Source organism: Toxotes jaculatrix, chromosome 19 (assembly GCF_017976425.1).
Source record: "Toxotes jaculatrix isolate fToxJac2 chromosome 19, fToxJac2.pri, whole genome shotgun sequence".
Taxonomy (NCBI): Eukaryota; Metazoa; Chordata; class Actinopteri; family Toxotidae; genus Toxotes; species Toxotes jaculatrix.
In genome coordinates, this window is record NC_054412.1 from 15,999,463 (window position 1) to 16,015,396 (window position 15,934).

Genomic DNA, 15,934 nt, shown 5'->3' on the forward strand with positions numbered 1-15,934 from the left:
GTATCTGGAGAGAAGGTTGCTACAACCATCACTAACTATAGCACGGTGGCTACATGATAATGTGTTGTTAATGACTGAAGAAAACCAAAGGAGAATAAGGATCACCATAAATCTTACACTGAAGGCCTGTTTTATAAAATATTGTATGGAGACAAATTTCAGCGGCGACTGAGACATTTTCCTCCTGTGCTGCTGACAACCTGCCTAAAAGTTTAGGAAGGAATCGGTAAGTAACTCTTCTTTCTTAGAAGCAGATGAAACTCAGAGGAAGTAGAACATAAAAAACATGTGTTCAAAATATAAATATATGTCATAAATAATAAAAATACAAGTTAATTTTATAGTGCAGTGATGAAGACTACATGTCCTGTCCTCTAGTGAAAGAGCTAAACTTCCAGAGGGAGCTGAGTTTGGGAGCCTGGGCTGTCTGATGGAGTTAACCTCGTCTTAGCCTGACTGTTGTGTCTATTTTTGTAGCAGTCCCACGGTGTGTGTGGAAAAAAGGCAGCGGTGCACTGGCTAGGAAACACTCAAATGCAGCCAATGTGCCTTCGCTGACCTTCCACCCACAGGAAGAAAACATTAAGTCACATGTCCCTAACGCTCCATACAGTTCCCCCTCACTTATTCTTCTGTGCTGTTCCATTCCCTCCCACGCAGCCGTCTCTGAATGGTTGCATCTCTGCATTCAGTGAGTGCTGTTGGCGCTGGGTGATAACCCACGGGTCTGTGGGTCAGCCCTTCAGCTCTGCAGCTATAGAACAAAGCTTTAGTCAGTTCAGCAGTTGATTTTTTTCTTTGCGCAATGAGACTTGAGATGTGGTGAGATGTGCTAATGGTGAAGATGCTGTCATGACTGAATTCATGCCTCTGGATTTTAGTTTCTTGGATCAAGTAGGAGTTGAATCCCTCCGAGTCAGGTTAGTTGTTTGGAGGTAGGGCTCTAAAACTTTCAGCCCTTGCTGAAACATCCTGAATTTTGGCCATTCTTTTCATGACACCTTGACATTTTATAGATTAGATAATGAACTGATCAGTTTATCAGTCATGAAAATAATTAGTCCAAAGATGAGGTGTATATTAGAGATTGCACTGCTAAAATACAGTTTCCTTTAGATTTAGGTAAAATTTCTTGATATTGTCTGTATCATATCAATGAAACATTTTACCATAGAGGTTTTATTATTATTATTATTTTTTTTATCTGCCATACATCCATCCATCAATTGTCCTCTTGCTTTTCTGGACACTGATGAAGGCCAGCGTCAGTGTGGCTGGACTAAGCAGACTAGATTTCTTTCTTCCTTCACCTTCCTCCAGCTCTTCCTGGGGGACCAGTAATCCCTCTGGCATGTTCTGAGTTTGCTCTGTGGTCAGACCTGAACAGCCCGTACTACCTCAGCTAGAGCTCCTGTCAATGCAAAGGCAGCTCGATACCAAAGCCCGCTCAGTTTGCTGAACTGCTCACTTTCTCACGCACGGTGAGGCCAGCCGCCCTGTGGAGGAATCTCATCTCAGGTTGCTTGTGTCAGCGATCTTATTTTTTTGTTCACTAGCCAAAACTTGTGACCACAGGTAAAGAGCTGGAAAGAAGAGTAAAAATTGTAAGTAAATTTTTTCGCAGTAAATTGAGAGCTTTGATTTGTAACTCCCTCTTTGGCCCCACAGTGAGGACAGTCCCCAGTACTGCTCCTCCTCTGGTTCAGTAAAAACTCTGCTCTATTTCAGCAGTCACTTTCACTGTCTTCACCATCTCTTGGGAATAAGAGCTCACCTATACTGAGCAGTCCACCTTTTTTCTTTTCTACTGTCAGACTGTTGGACTTCATCCTGACTGTTTGACCCTAAGCTGCAGTCTCCACATGGGAGGTCACGGTCTGATAATAAACCACGATGACAACATCATCTGCAAATATCCCAAGCTGTGGATGTCGGAAAACTAAATTTACGCATTAGTCTGATCTCATTAACTTCTATATTTTCTGATGCTTTCTCCTACTACAGCTCACAGTGCAACATTTCTGAAGCTAATTCTTGTGTGCGTAGAAAACAGCAGCACTTGAAATGACGAAATTGCTGCAATGTGAAATGCTGGGTTTAAAACGACGTGCAACACGTTGGAACGAATGGAATTGTGTTAGTCGTGCCGGGAGAATAGTTTATTTTCCTTCTCCTCCTCCCATTCTTTTAAGCAGCCCCTGGAGCTCCCTGGCGACAATATCAAACAACCGCCGAGATGTATTCACACATGGCGCTTGCTATTGATCTCAAGCACGCTATATGGTACAACAGAGAATTGTGCTCGTATGATGAGACAAGGGGTGAAATGATAGAGATCAGGGCTCTCACGGGGAGTGTAACAAAGGTTATACATTTACATTACAATGATTGGCCTTTGCTGCTGACTTCCTGCTGGAATGTAAATAAGCGCTCTTTGTCTGTTTTGTTCAAAACAGTTTGTGGAGATCAGCCTACACTTTTTTTGTGATATTTAATTCAAATGGGTTTCCTTGGCATGCATTGGAAGTATTTTGTCACATTGTATTAGTATTTCTATCTATAAACTCTTGAAGTCGAAGCTCTCATATCAAAATATATGCACGTTTCTCTCATAGCAGTTTGACCGGCTCCTTTGTGTGTCGATACTGCTGCTATGAACTGCTGATACAAATGCTAACTGATGCTACTAAAGCAAAAGCAGGGTGCGAGGCTTTACATTTTTAGAGCAGGTAGATTTTGAAACACGAAATAGAAGTCATGAAATCTGACTTCATTTAACTGTAGATGCCTCAGAACCACATTTCTCCCTGAGTGAACAAATTGTTTTGGCATCACATTCAACCAAAATTTCTATGTTCAGATCAAAAGCCAGGAGAAAGTTTTAAATCTCGCCTTGAAGTTTTTTTTTTTTTTTGGTTTCTTTCTGCTTATATGTCAAGGAAATTTCTTAACTGCAACTGTAATTTGGAGAAAAATGGAAAATCTGTGCCATGTAAATTCTTGAAACTTTTCATTTTTATAAGTGTGTTTTCAAAAATGGAAATAATACCATACCATACCTAGTGCATGATTTACACATCTACCACTGAGTCCACTAAGGTTTGTGAGTTAATTTTAGCACTTTAGCATCCTACATTTAAAAAGTACACATTCAGTTGGCTTGTCCCAGTGTGAACTCAGTGCATTTAACTTTAACTTCTTCTGCTCAAAGACAGTTAATAGATTAGGAATTCATTATTTTGACTGAACATTTGATTTCTGGTCTGGTAGATCAGACTTTGAAACTGAAGTTAGAGCTGTCTGTCAGGAGGTAAATGATTAAACGTAAGGTTATCCAGGTTGTTGTTGTGTCGTGTGTGGTCAAACCTTAGCATGGGAGGACATGGATGGCCATCTTGACCTTAGTATTTCTAAAGTTCTGGCCATGGCCTTTGCTTTGTCTGTACAGTGAATGTCCTCTGATTCATGCTCTCCAGAGAGAGCAGAAATAATGTCCATGTGTGACTGTTTATTTTTCTTGTTGGACCACACAGGGCATGGTGTGGTAGTTTTAACAGTCATTTTAAATCAAAGCTAAAATAATGTGGCAGGAAGGAATGTGCTCTACTGGCATACCCACAGTAGTTACTCATATGTTAAATGCTCCACATTAGTCCTACTTCAGTTTGGTGTGTATGAATTCATACACACCATTTCCGACTGTAGAAAACCCAGACCACATGGAAGTTTCAGCACTTTTTGCCCTGATGAAATTTTTGGAGCTCAAATAATGGAATCATCAGAAATGAAAGTGAAGATAATTTCATCGTATTTGTTCTGAACGGAGCACATTGCTCTGTGTAATTTCTCCTCTGTTCTCTGTTTACCAGAATGAAAATGCAACCTGACAGATATGTTTTGCCTGTTTGAGGAAATCAAAGATCACGTCGAGCGATAACTAAGAGACAACAGTGCTCCTGTCTGTTCTCTGTTTTCTGCCTGGTATCTGTGCCGGGTTTAGTATACAGATGATTTCTGTCTCTTATCTCTTGTGCCTCTTGTTTTCCTTTTGCTCTGTTCCTAAACTCTCCCCATTTATCCCTCCCCTCCTCTTTCTCTCTCTCACACACTCACACACACACACACCCCACACACACACACATACTCCCTGTGCTTGGCACGTCTTCTTTAACCCAGCCCACGAGACACGACAGCACCTGTGATCAGAGGTCTGCCATGGTATCACAGAAACAGATGTAGTGTCAGCATGGGAGCCAGCCACTGTGCGTGTGTGTGTTATGAATATGTGCACATACTGAATATGGTGAATGAAAAGCAGTGAATATCAACATTCGCTATTTCAGTGTGACCATATGTTTCCGTGTCTCCGCTCTGTATAAGTTTGCATCTATTGAAATGATTAAAGATCCCTTTTTTAGGACTGCCAGTGCTTTTGAGTGTGATTGTGTGTGCGTGTGTGGTGTGTGCGAGTTTGTACCAGCCAGGCAGTGTCAATGCCCCGTGCAGGAGTGTGATACTGGGTCCCTGGCCCTGATAGACCCCTCTCGCCTGGGTTGTGACTGGGAACGTAACCCTGCCAAAAACCCATCTGTCTGTGATCTGAATTCAAATAGGGCAACTTGGCTCGGTGCCGCCCCAACAGGCGCACATGGCGAAGAGAAAAGAGAAGCTGCCTGCTTAAAATACAACACTGTGCACATGTATTAACATAGTTTGAAGGAAAATTGTTGTCCTCACACTCTACAGCCATTAGAGGGATGGGGCTTGTGGAATTGATGTGTTATTTATTTATTTTTGTAACCTGTTTTTATTGTGTGGCAGCTTTTATCCTTTGCTAAAGTGCGAAAAGGTTGTTGTTGTAACTTAGCACTCCATCTGTATGGGATATGTCTAATTAAGTTGATTCAGGCGTCTGGGTGTAGTTTGGTATAGTACTTTAAAAATTGATGCTGAAAAATGATTTTCTTCTCAAATAGCCTGCAGTCAGATCCACAGAAAGCAAAGAGAAAGGAAATCATTACACCGCTATAATGATAATGTTTCAAGGTGGGCTTTGTCCTCTCTCTCGTCTTTGGGAGGCAGCTCGAGGCTCTGTTCCTTTTTGATTGTTACATTCCATTACATGAAAAGGTTACCCAAATGTTATTCCCCATAAGGAAGACTCAAGTACGACAGATTATTCGGGTCGTGTTTGAGTCGAACTTGTAAGAGGTGACATTAATTCAAGACTACAGGGAAGTATATTTGATGTCATCCACCGACTCCGCCGAGAGAGACAGGCAATCGTGCGCGCTGCCTCGATTCAGCCAGCTACTCAGTCATTCAAACAGTCAGCCAGTTTGTGAGGCTTTGTGTTTGCAAACTGTGTGTGGGTCTGTTTGCGTGGGTGTGGGAGGGGAGCTTTTAGGAAGCCGGGGTGTTGCTGACAGTTGTTCGTTGCAGAGTGCTGTGCAGCTGATAAAGTAGCCCAGTTAATCAGGTAAATAGGCCTGTAATGAAGTGTGTTTGTCTGACGGTGTGCCAGCCCAGCGCCAAGCGATCTCACTGAGACTCTCCTCTTTCTGTCTTTCCGCTGCATTTACACACATGCACACACACCGTCAGACTCAGATACACAGTCAGGAACACACACACACACACACACACACCAATCCACTGGAGACAGATTGGATTGTGTCTAATGCATATTGCATTTTCCCTGACAAGATGCCACCGCCCACATACAGTAAGTGCCTGTGTTTTCCCTACTGTCAGTAGAGAGGAGTAGTGATGGCTCCGGGCCTGAGCTGATGGCTGGAAGTGTGTCCACCACAAATCAGTGGTGACATCACTCATTATAGCGCTGGCTTCCTCCTTCTTAATGTTTGCGCTGGAGGCGAGTCACTGCTTAAACTACCATTTGTTGACACGTTGTTTTATTTGTAAAAATGTATTCAATTTCATTTCAAGTCACGTTTCTTTATATGATTGATTGATTGATTAATTATTCGAATTTCGGGTGAAGTCGGTCAAGCTCCTCTTGTTTGCATTTAGACAAGTTTCTTTGCGTGTCATTACGTTTCTGCCTAAATTCATACACATCTTAATCGGTTAATCCTTAATTGGTTCTCATAAAGATAGAAACACCAGAACACACACACCATGCAATTATATGCTCGCGTTGCTCGATGTTCATTCACAGTGGCAGTTAAATAATAGGTTGCCACGTGGCTTTTACAGTTTAATCATAGGTAGTAATTGCAGAACAGAGATTGAATGACGTTGATGCTTGTCACCTTCCCACATGGAATCTTGTTTCCTGGGTATAACATTATACTGCTTTACCTTTGGGTTTGTGCTTGATGGGTGAGAAAACGTTAACTTTCAGAATAAAATGCTTTATTTTGCAGACAATTTGCTAATTATCTTTTCTGACAGACATAATTTTCTTCTTATAAATTCAATGCAGGGAACAGCATAACTTAGGTATATGTTCTTAGGTGGTTCTTATACTTAGAGTTCACCACATGGTGATGATATATTTCATCATGGTGTCACCAGTAGTCCTTCATATGCTGCAATCTTTCGTTCACATGAAACGTTTCTGGTTTACTCATAATTATTATTGTGCAGTGAGTTGTTTACAGTGATTAGTCTTTTCTTAACATGATGGGAAAGCATGGGGGCATTATGGAAATAAGGGCAGAAGTCTTGTTCCTAATCTCTGGGTTCTCTCACTGCACCATCTCTGAACCTCAGTTTTATAACCTATTAATCATTAAAAAAAAGACATTGGTATTCAGATGAGATCAGTTCCTCAGATATGCTAAAAGCCAGTTCCAACAGTGTTAGAGTGGCATAATTTAAATGCTTGTCTAAATGCCTTTCAACCCACAGAGGGGGGGGGGGGGGTCTTTATGAAAGTCTTCCTTAATCCTCGAGCCCCATAATAGTCCTTTGCGTAATTGCGAGGCTGCCTCTGTGTGAATAATTTCTTAATGTCAGGTACCAATTACCGCCACGTATGATTCTGATTCCTCATGTCGACCTGTGTACATGTGCTGTTTTGTACATGGATCTTATTCAGTCCACATCAAATTCAAAGCCATTTTCTCCATATGTTTACACATACATACATACATGCACACACACACTGAACCTAATGTTTAAATGCAGTGAAGTGGCCTTCAACATATCATGAAACTGTGCTGCGTAGCTGTCATTATTTTTTGAGGTTTTGGTATTTACCTTTGATGGTCAAGAAATTGTTCTAGTTTAACCTTGTAAACAGTTTTTTTTTCCTCTGTATTTTTTGTGTCTTCTGCTTTTGAATCTGTTTTAATTAACCTGAAGTGAAATGGCTTACATTAAACAGATAATATCCATTTGGCTTTGACAAAGTGTATAAATCATAGTAAGACAGAGCTTGAAAGCCAATCGTGCTTTTACGAATTTACGAAAAGAAGAATTAGACAGTGTTTGCAGCTCCATCTGCAAGGTCATCTTTCTGTTTGGCAGGATGAGTTGATTTGTGTAGTATAAAGCTCCCATCTAACGGTTGACAATTTGGCTTGAAAAGAAGAACATCACTTCAAGGTTGATAACCATGCAGCTGTCTGAGTATGCGCTGCACAGCCACTCACCTTTCAGCAGTTTTTCTTTTTTATTCACTTTAGCTGTTGGCATTTGGAGAAAGCCATTATCGCTGAGTGCGATAGAATGAGATGTACAACTGGAGCCTTCCAGATACTTTTCCACTGTTATCACAAAGTAGATATCCACCCAGAGAAGGAGGGGTGAGGAAGCCTTCAGAAGCTGAGGAATCATTTGGCGCTGCCCATAGCTTTGTCACTTGAAGTGAAAATAGCTTCATCTTCCTCCTCTTTCACTACAAGACAGCTGAATTTGTAGAAAACAACTGAGTTCTACTTGTGTGTCTCCCTTGGGTTGTCTTTCGTTTTAATGAAAGGATCATAGTTAAAAGAAATCCTCCACACATCTGTGACCCTTCCCTTTCTCTCGCTGCCCACTGTACTGTAATTCCCTTTTCACCTTCGCCTTTCTCTTGCCCTCGTCTTTTCCCAGCCCCACTTCTCAGCGTAAACGGGTGATAAGCACCTTTGCCGGGACATTTATCTCAGCAGACAGAGAAAAAGACACTTCAAGGTCTGCCCTGACTAACAGCCTGGTGCTCACATACATACACAGGATACAAAGAGGGAAAGGGTGTAAAATGGAGGATGGCAAAGACAAGGAAAATGGAGAAAAGAGAATGAGGTTAAAAATACAAAGGAAGGAGGGTTGTAGAAAGGAACCGCAAATTAAGAATGGAGACAGATGAGGGCAAAGAATTAGCCAGAGAAGAATGGTGGAGCAATCAGCCTTGTACAGCAGGACACTGGACTTCAAAGCATGTGATATACAGATTTTCAGCCCAGGATTTGACAGCAGTATGTTCCAAATATTGTTTATCCATGGCTGTATACACAGTATACCCTTATTACAACGTGTTGTTTTTTTTAAAAAGTAGATTAAATCAAATAGAGTTAATAGATAATGTTATTATTTCTTTGATTTAAAATGTATAATGTGTGATTCTGAGACACATACAGGCCGACAGTAAAGGCTCACTGGCCCTGGACGTGGTAACTGATACGCATCATTTAGCACATGATGCCTCTGTGGTGCACTGCAGGTGGTAGATTTGAAGCATCAGCAGCAGCTGCACCTGCAGTTTCCCATTACAACTAATGTTACTATATCACACTCACTTTAGAGTGATAATAATATGTCTAGTACCGTTAGTGACCAGTGTGTACTTCATGTTGTATCTCTTCAGCCTGTCTGTGTGCCACAAGAAAAATCACCTGTCTTATTTTGTCAACACTGGAAATATCTGTGGCTCTTCTGGGGTGCAGCTAACAAGCATGCAGCATGATTGACAGGCATATGCCTCCAGAAAAAAACAACAACAACAACAACAAAACACAAGAATATGCTGCCATATATCAAGCTGAATGATGAATGCAGTATATTTCCTTATGGGGAAAAAAAAATAATATATTTTCAGGTCCTTATGTCTTGAACGGTGTCAGCAGTTACAGTGACGCCAGGAATTGTTTGACTAAGTTCAGAATAAATATGTCAAGGTGCTCTGAGACACTGCTCGGATTTTTTGTGAGCATGGTGAGCCTCTGAAGACAATAGGTGCATGTCAAAACATGTACATCTGATCCTTCCTGTGGATTCTGCCCTGTATGTTTGAATAGAAATACGCTCATTTTCACAGGAGTTCTGCAATAGCCAGAGTCAAAATGAAGCCCTAAATGCATCGTAGGTTGTTGGAATATTGCAGTCTGGGCATGTAAATGAATTTGTTGTCCTGTTAAGGCTTTTTGCTTTTACATGACTGCAATTTACTTTTCTTAATTGAGCCTTTTTTTCCTCCAGATTACACTACATAGCTGCACATATAAATATTTTGTGTGCTCCCATATGGGCGTGAGTTTGTATGTTCGAGCTGTTTTGCAGTTTTGCAGCCTGGGGAAGCATGCTAAATTAATCCTATTTCATTTGAAGCTGAAACGTGCTTGTATTGTGCTGGGTGTGGAAAACGCCCAGGCCTGCAATTGAAAGAAAAATATTTTCCTGTCGCAACAACAAAAAACAGGCCCCTCCATTCGCTTCCCATCTCAGCTTTGTCTTTTAACACTTATCTGCTTCTTGCTGTTGAATAATCGTTGAATTGGGCAGAATAATGAATTTGATATCTTTCGCATTATCAAGCGCGTCGCATGTTTTTTCAAGGCGAGTCCTGTGATTCGGCTCTGGAGACAGTACTGCGCTGTGACTTGGGGAAGGTTTTTTTTTTTTTTTTTTTCTCCCTGAAATGGATTCATCCTAATTTCACTGTCCTCTTTTTTCTTTCCCTCTCCATTTGCTGAGATGAGGGTTTTGCAGAGAGACAGTCCTAAGTGATTGGAGGTCATGTCGATTGAATTTTAATTCTCATGGATGCCAGCGGTGGTAATTTCCCTCAACACATGCAGAAGAAATAAGGAGTGAAATGTCCTCTCCTCTCCTCTCCTCTCCTCTCCTACCGAGGAGATTTGAGTCGCCTGCCATTAAAGATGGTGTTTCCTGCCTCCGGCGCCACAAGACAGACTCATGGCGAGCTGACAGTCGTCCTCCTGTGCTGGAACAGTATGCCAGTAGTGCCTGACGCAACTCAGCTCCACCGATTCATGCACTTCAGATGAAAATGAAAGGAACAAGAAAAGGCTGAGGTAGTAGTGGATAGATGGAAATGGAGAGGGAGAGAGAGAAGTACAAACTGTTGACTGAATTGTTGAAAATGCCAGAGAGGCAGTGGTAGAAAGACAGAGATTTGTTTGACAATGTTTACCCAGGAGAAGAACAGATCCTCCTGCACTTTAAAAACGATCTGTTGGTTTCCGTTTTTTCGCTGCTTGGAACATAATGCTGTTGCTCCCTAATCCCCATTTGTAATTAAATGTGTGCTTAGGAGCTGTGCTGGGTTATGTAAACCCTGACTCCCATTGTGGCACACTATGCTGAATAGGGAGGATGGAAATGTACTGCATCCATCTTTCCCTACTTTCTGTGTCTTATGTCTCATTTCATTCTCTTTTTTTTCCACACACAAACTCTCCGTTTTCCCTCTGTGTGGTTTTCCCACTCACTCATACACACACACACACACACACACAGAGAGAGAGAGAGAGAGAGAGAGAGAGAGAGAGAGAGAGAGAGAGAGAGAGAGAGAGAGAGAGAACACACAGAGGAAATCAAGCCTTCAGTGTTCGGCCATCTGAGAAATTGACAAGTCTCCAAACCTCTCACGGCAGCAGGGAGGAGGCTTCCCAGAGAGACTAACTGATTTCTACGATAAAAAAGGGAAAGAAAATGCATAATACTACTTTGCAGGATACAATACCTCACACTCTCTGGGGTTTACAGTAATATTTGTGTTTGCATGTTTTATAAAATAGCATGAATATGCACTTTCTTATTGTATTCATGCTTCAAGAGACCCTCTGATAACTGGATTTATTCATTTTGCAACATGATGATCAGGGACTAAGTCTACATTGACTTTATTTGTTTTACTGACTCAATTCCTCTCCTTTTATTTCTTCATATTCTGTCTGTTCCTTTGCTTTTTCCTCATTGTTGTTTTCCAGTTCTGTCGTTTCATTTTGTCACCTTCCTCCTTTTTCTACCCCTTGCTCATGTTCCCACCCTTCTCATCTCCACCCACTGCATCTCCTAACAACTCTAATGAGAAGCTGGTGTCACCAGCAGCTGGCTGTCTTTGACTTTGCTGCCCCCCGATGGAGCTGCGGTCCGCTGGTTGTGTGTACACGCAGCATAGTTGTATCTCTGTGTCTTTGAATATCAGGGTTTTCTTTGTGGTGATGAGTGATGTGCCGAGGATATCGCTGGGTTTGTGGGGTAAAGCTTGTTAGAGCTAAACATACACTGGTGCACACCGACTGTGTAAGACTAAGCATCAGGCAACTACAGGAGAGGTTTTTTGTTCCCCCCCCCGGAGTCCTATAAAGGTAGCTGCTGTGCATTTATTTGCATACTCAGTGATTTAAACGCTACTCAGGAGGCACAGCTCAGTGTACCAGATGTGGAGGAGTTTTACAGTAATACAAGTCTGTTCCATTTGTGGAACATGTTGCTGCAAATGAGCCAGATCAAAGTTCTCCTGGTAGAAGAGGACAAGTCGTGTTTCCTGAAATGTAGAAAAGCTGGAAAAACAGAAAACCCAAAACAGTCTGCCCCCCCCCCCCCCCCCCCCCCACCCCCACCCCCCACCCCCCACTGTTTTCCTGTTAGTTTTACAGTTACAGCCAGTAGAGAATGTACACACACACACACACACACACACACTCCCTCACTCCAGCCACAATCTGCCTGTCAGCTGATCTCTTTAATCTTAAGTACTTGTAAAATTTCTCCCTTTTCCCTTATTTTCAAAACACTTCAGAAAACGCTAACATTAAAAGCACTTACTGATGTATCTTTATCAAGCCCTGGCAGATGCAACAACAGAATGCACAGTCAAGTTGAGAAAACTCAGCAAGGGCAAAACCATAAATCAAACTTACTTTATCAACACACACTCCCAGCAGAGAATCCCCCAGCAGCCAACAGAAGCTGCACAAAACATTGTCTTTTTCACAAAGTTTATAGTCACTGGCTCTAAAAACTAAAAGTTGATAGGAATTTTTGCTTTTATGGAATGTTCTTCAGCATTTTCTAATGTTAAATAAATTAAATAAAAACGTAGCTGTCCCCCCAAATGATGCTTTTTGACCTAAGTGAGCCTCTGGTCAGTCCATATGTCCCCAAAGTGCCCCTTTTCATTTGGTCTGAGTGACCGGTTGGTTTGTCCAAGTGCTACTCTGGCTTCTCTAAACCTGACCTGTATGTGTAGCTGGAGTTTTACACCCATAAATCATCACAAACTGTCATTAATCATACTTTAACATCGCTCAGGTCAAACACAGCAGCCTGGCTTTGAATAATCCATCTTATGGTAGCGTAAGCTACAGGAGCGACTGCTGAGGAATGCCAATCCAATCCATGACTTTTACCAGCAGTGAGGTTAAACCAACAACACCATGGGAATGACTCAGCCACTGTGATGTTCCCAGTTTATAATACAGCAACAATAAATAGTACAGTATAACGTCCATTACAAAATCATACTTGAAATTGAATGTGCAGAGGCTTGTTTCTGATAGCAATTGTGTCTGTCATATGTTGATAAAGCTCTACAGATTTACCTTATCCCTGTGTAAAGCCTGCTCAATATGTCTGATGCACAAAACCGCTTACTGGTTCATACTGACACTGCACCGCCCTGTGTCATTTTTGATATCCTGATAAATTCATCTCAGCCTGCTTAGGTTGAGCACAGCAGAATATTTGGTAATACCCCTTGAGTGTACTGACCTCCACTTGAGTTTTACTGTCTGAAGGGGATGTCATTCTTCAAAGTGCTTAGTATGTGCTATTTCCTAAATCTGGAAGGTTGACGTAGTGTAGAAGAATTATAGCTAGAAAACGAGATTAAAAGTTTGGTTAGTGACCTTGTTAGCAAACCACATGTCCATGGATACTACAAAAAACTGTCTTAGCACTGCCTGTACAAGAGGTCACCTGACAGATGAACCAAAACTGATCGGGACTGATCTTTGTTATATAGGACTATAGGACTAAGTCAAAGAATATATGGCCATTTAAAACTGTAACTAAAACTAATATTTGCCTCAGGAGATGGTGGAGACAATAAAGATGTAAGAGGAAAACGAGTTTTAGATTTACATTCATCGAGTGGCCAGAAACAGGACTCCGAATGAATGCTAATGTTGCCGTGTCTGTTGGAGTTGAACACACACAGTTTGCTTTGGTCTTAAAGTTAGCAGGACTGTGTTTTTAGCTTGGTTAGTTCTTCTGCCCCACAGTGGAAAAAAAAAAAAAAAACTAGTTTCATGTAGCTTCTTATACAAAATAATGAGAACATAGGACCTTGGTAAACATACATTTTGACATTGAAAACGACCTGTAAAACCCATTAATATTAGCACTAAGTTACTGACTCAGCAGTCTGATCCTGTTAAAACCTTCAGATATTTTTTAAGGTCATTTTGTGCTTTGAGGGCATAGAATTATTAGCAACCACGCTGTCAGGCATGCTCGAAGATTAAATTTAAACAGGACTGAGGGAAATTGAAACCCCTCTGCTTCAAATACATTTTTACCACTTACTGTAACAACAGACTTAAGACCTGCACAATCACAACTTCATCAGGCTTAAACCAGTGTAAAGACTGAGTGAAGCTGCATGGTGATTTAAGTGTGACTACTTATATTTCCTCGCTAATGTAGAGAGTTCCTGTATTTAAAATGCACTGCTCCGTATCTTATTCAAGTGGTTTTCTTTCACGAGGGGTTTGGATTGTTTGACTGGAGTATGCCTTTAAAAATAGTAGAGTAGTCTGTTGGGATATTTTTGGTTGTTCTGATGTTCCTGTGTTGTACCAATGATTTTATTGTGTGTGTATGTGTATTTGGATGTGTGTGTGTGCGCGTGTGTGAGTACATGTCTCCAGAGTGAATCACGTGGTGAGGATTACTGTGAATAATGTCCACAGCCAACAGCCTCTTATGTTGAGTGCAGGCATTTCCTACTGCCTTAATGTGTATACACATAGTACAACAACACTGTACAAACACGTACACACACACACACTGTATATAAACACACACAAAATGGAGACAAAGACACACTTAGTGCCTGTGAGATTCTTTATCGATGTCCTTATCCTTGCTGTCAGGATGAGGATATGATTTTTGAATTTTAAAGGCTGCAGACAGCAGACTCTAAAATGTTTGTTTGTGTGCGTGTGTGTGGGAGAATGGTTGACAGGACTTCACATGAAACACCACAATGACAGCCAAAGCTCTTGTTGGTTTGTTTATTTAAAACAAAGACTTGTCACTCTGTTAGGAGAAAAAAAAACAGATGAGATAATCCTACACAGTTACAGCCAATTAAGGCCAGTAAATAATGGGAACACTGAGGGAGGAAAATGCAGAGATTTCTGATCATTTTTCTGAACAGGACTAAAGTGTGTGTGTGTGTGTGTGTGTGTGTGTGTCTGTGTGTGTGTGTGTGTGTGTGTCTGTGTGTGTGCGTGCTGAAGAGATTTGACTCGTGCACTCCCCCCTCCATACCCTGAATATTTGTGAAGCTTCTCATTTAATAGCTTTCCTCCTCCTCCATCTTCTGCTTCAATTGGACTGCTAATTATGTAAAGTGCGGGGCTTGCTGGAAAACACACGGATAGACACATGCGCTCACATGCACAGACTGACAAGTAGCAGCTTAATTACCATCTGAAATGACATCCTCATTGCTGCTGATATCTCTCTTAAGAAATACCAATTTACAGAGCACCGCACACTGTAGCCCTAACTGTGCCACCGCGCTGTGCGTGTAAGGTTTCATAGATGTCATGTTGTGTATCCATACGACTCTAAACCCACACACACACACACTGTGGTTACATGGAGTGCAGTCACCTGCAGTATCTTGTGAGGCCCGTTATTAGCTTTACATCAGCTGTGAATGATGATAATCACAGCAGCAGGCTTCACACTTTTTTTTTTTTTTTGCAGAGACTGATGTTTAATTTTGTACAAATGTAAAGTGATATTTGGTTCAACAGTTCAGCTGCTTTGCATGATGCTATGACACACTCTGAGATACATCCATATAACTTCCATATAACATGGACTTGTTTTTCTAGTTTTGAGCCAACATTCCTATTGGCAGTAATAACATTATACTTACCAAGAGGTACACTGGACTAAGCTTTATAACTTTATAATTTCTCACACATTTTAAAATGTGTGTGACATTTAGTAGAGTGAGTTCAGTGCGACTAGGGAACGTTGTTTGCTGCAAACCAGTGTGTCACTTCGAATTTTTCTTTCGAGCCCAGGAAGGTGTTCTCAGCACTGCAGAGCTGTAGGCAGGCCCACCAGTGTGAGCCTAGAAAGGAGGACACTGCTGCGGGGGAGTTTAGAGTCAGTCACCAACAGAGCCACAGCTACAGCTGGTGTGTTTGTGTACCATACCGTATCCTTGTGTATGCTATTTTTATCATCAGTAATTAATATTTTATTATTGTTTATGGACCTAAACTGTGTAGAAATACTGCATATTTGACAAATGATGAGCCGTGTTGTGCTATGATGCTAAGAAGTGTTTGTGTCCTGTCAGTCAGTCCTTGTCAGAGAAGCATGTTTTTTAGGGACTTCTCTTTCACCGTCCACTTCAACTTCCCCGCAGTGGTTCTAAATGACCCCAGTGGACATTGTCAAAATAAACTCAGCTTATTTCTCTGTGTAG

The 15,934-nt window shown here is 41.4% G+C and overlaps 1 protein-coding gene across 1 annotated transcript in view; it reads left to right on the forward strand.

Annotated features, from left to right (window-relative positions):
• Positions 1–15,934, forward strand: part of LOC121199408 (neurexin-3b) — a 260,973-nt gene that overhangs the window by 82,411 nt on the left and 162,628 nt on the right. The window lies entirely within an intron of this gene.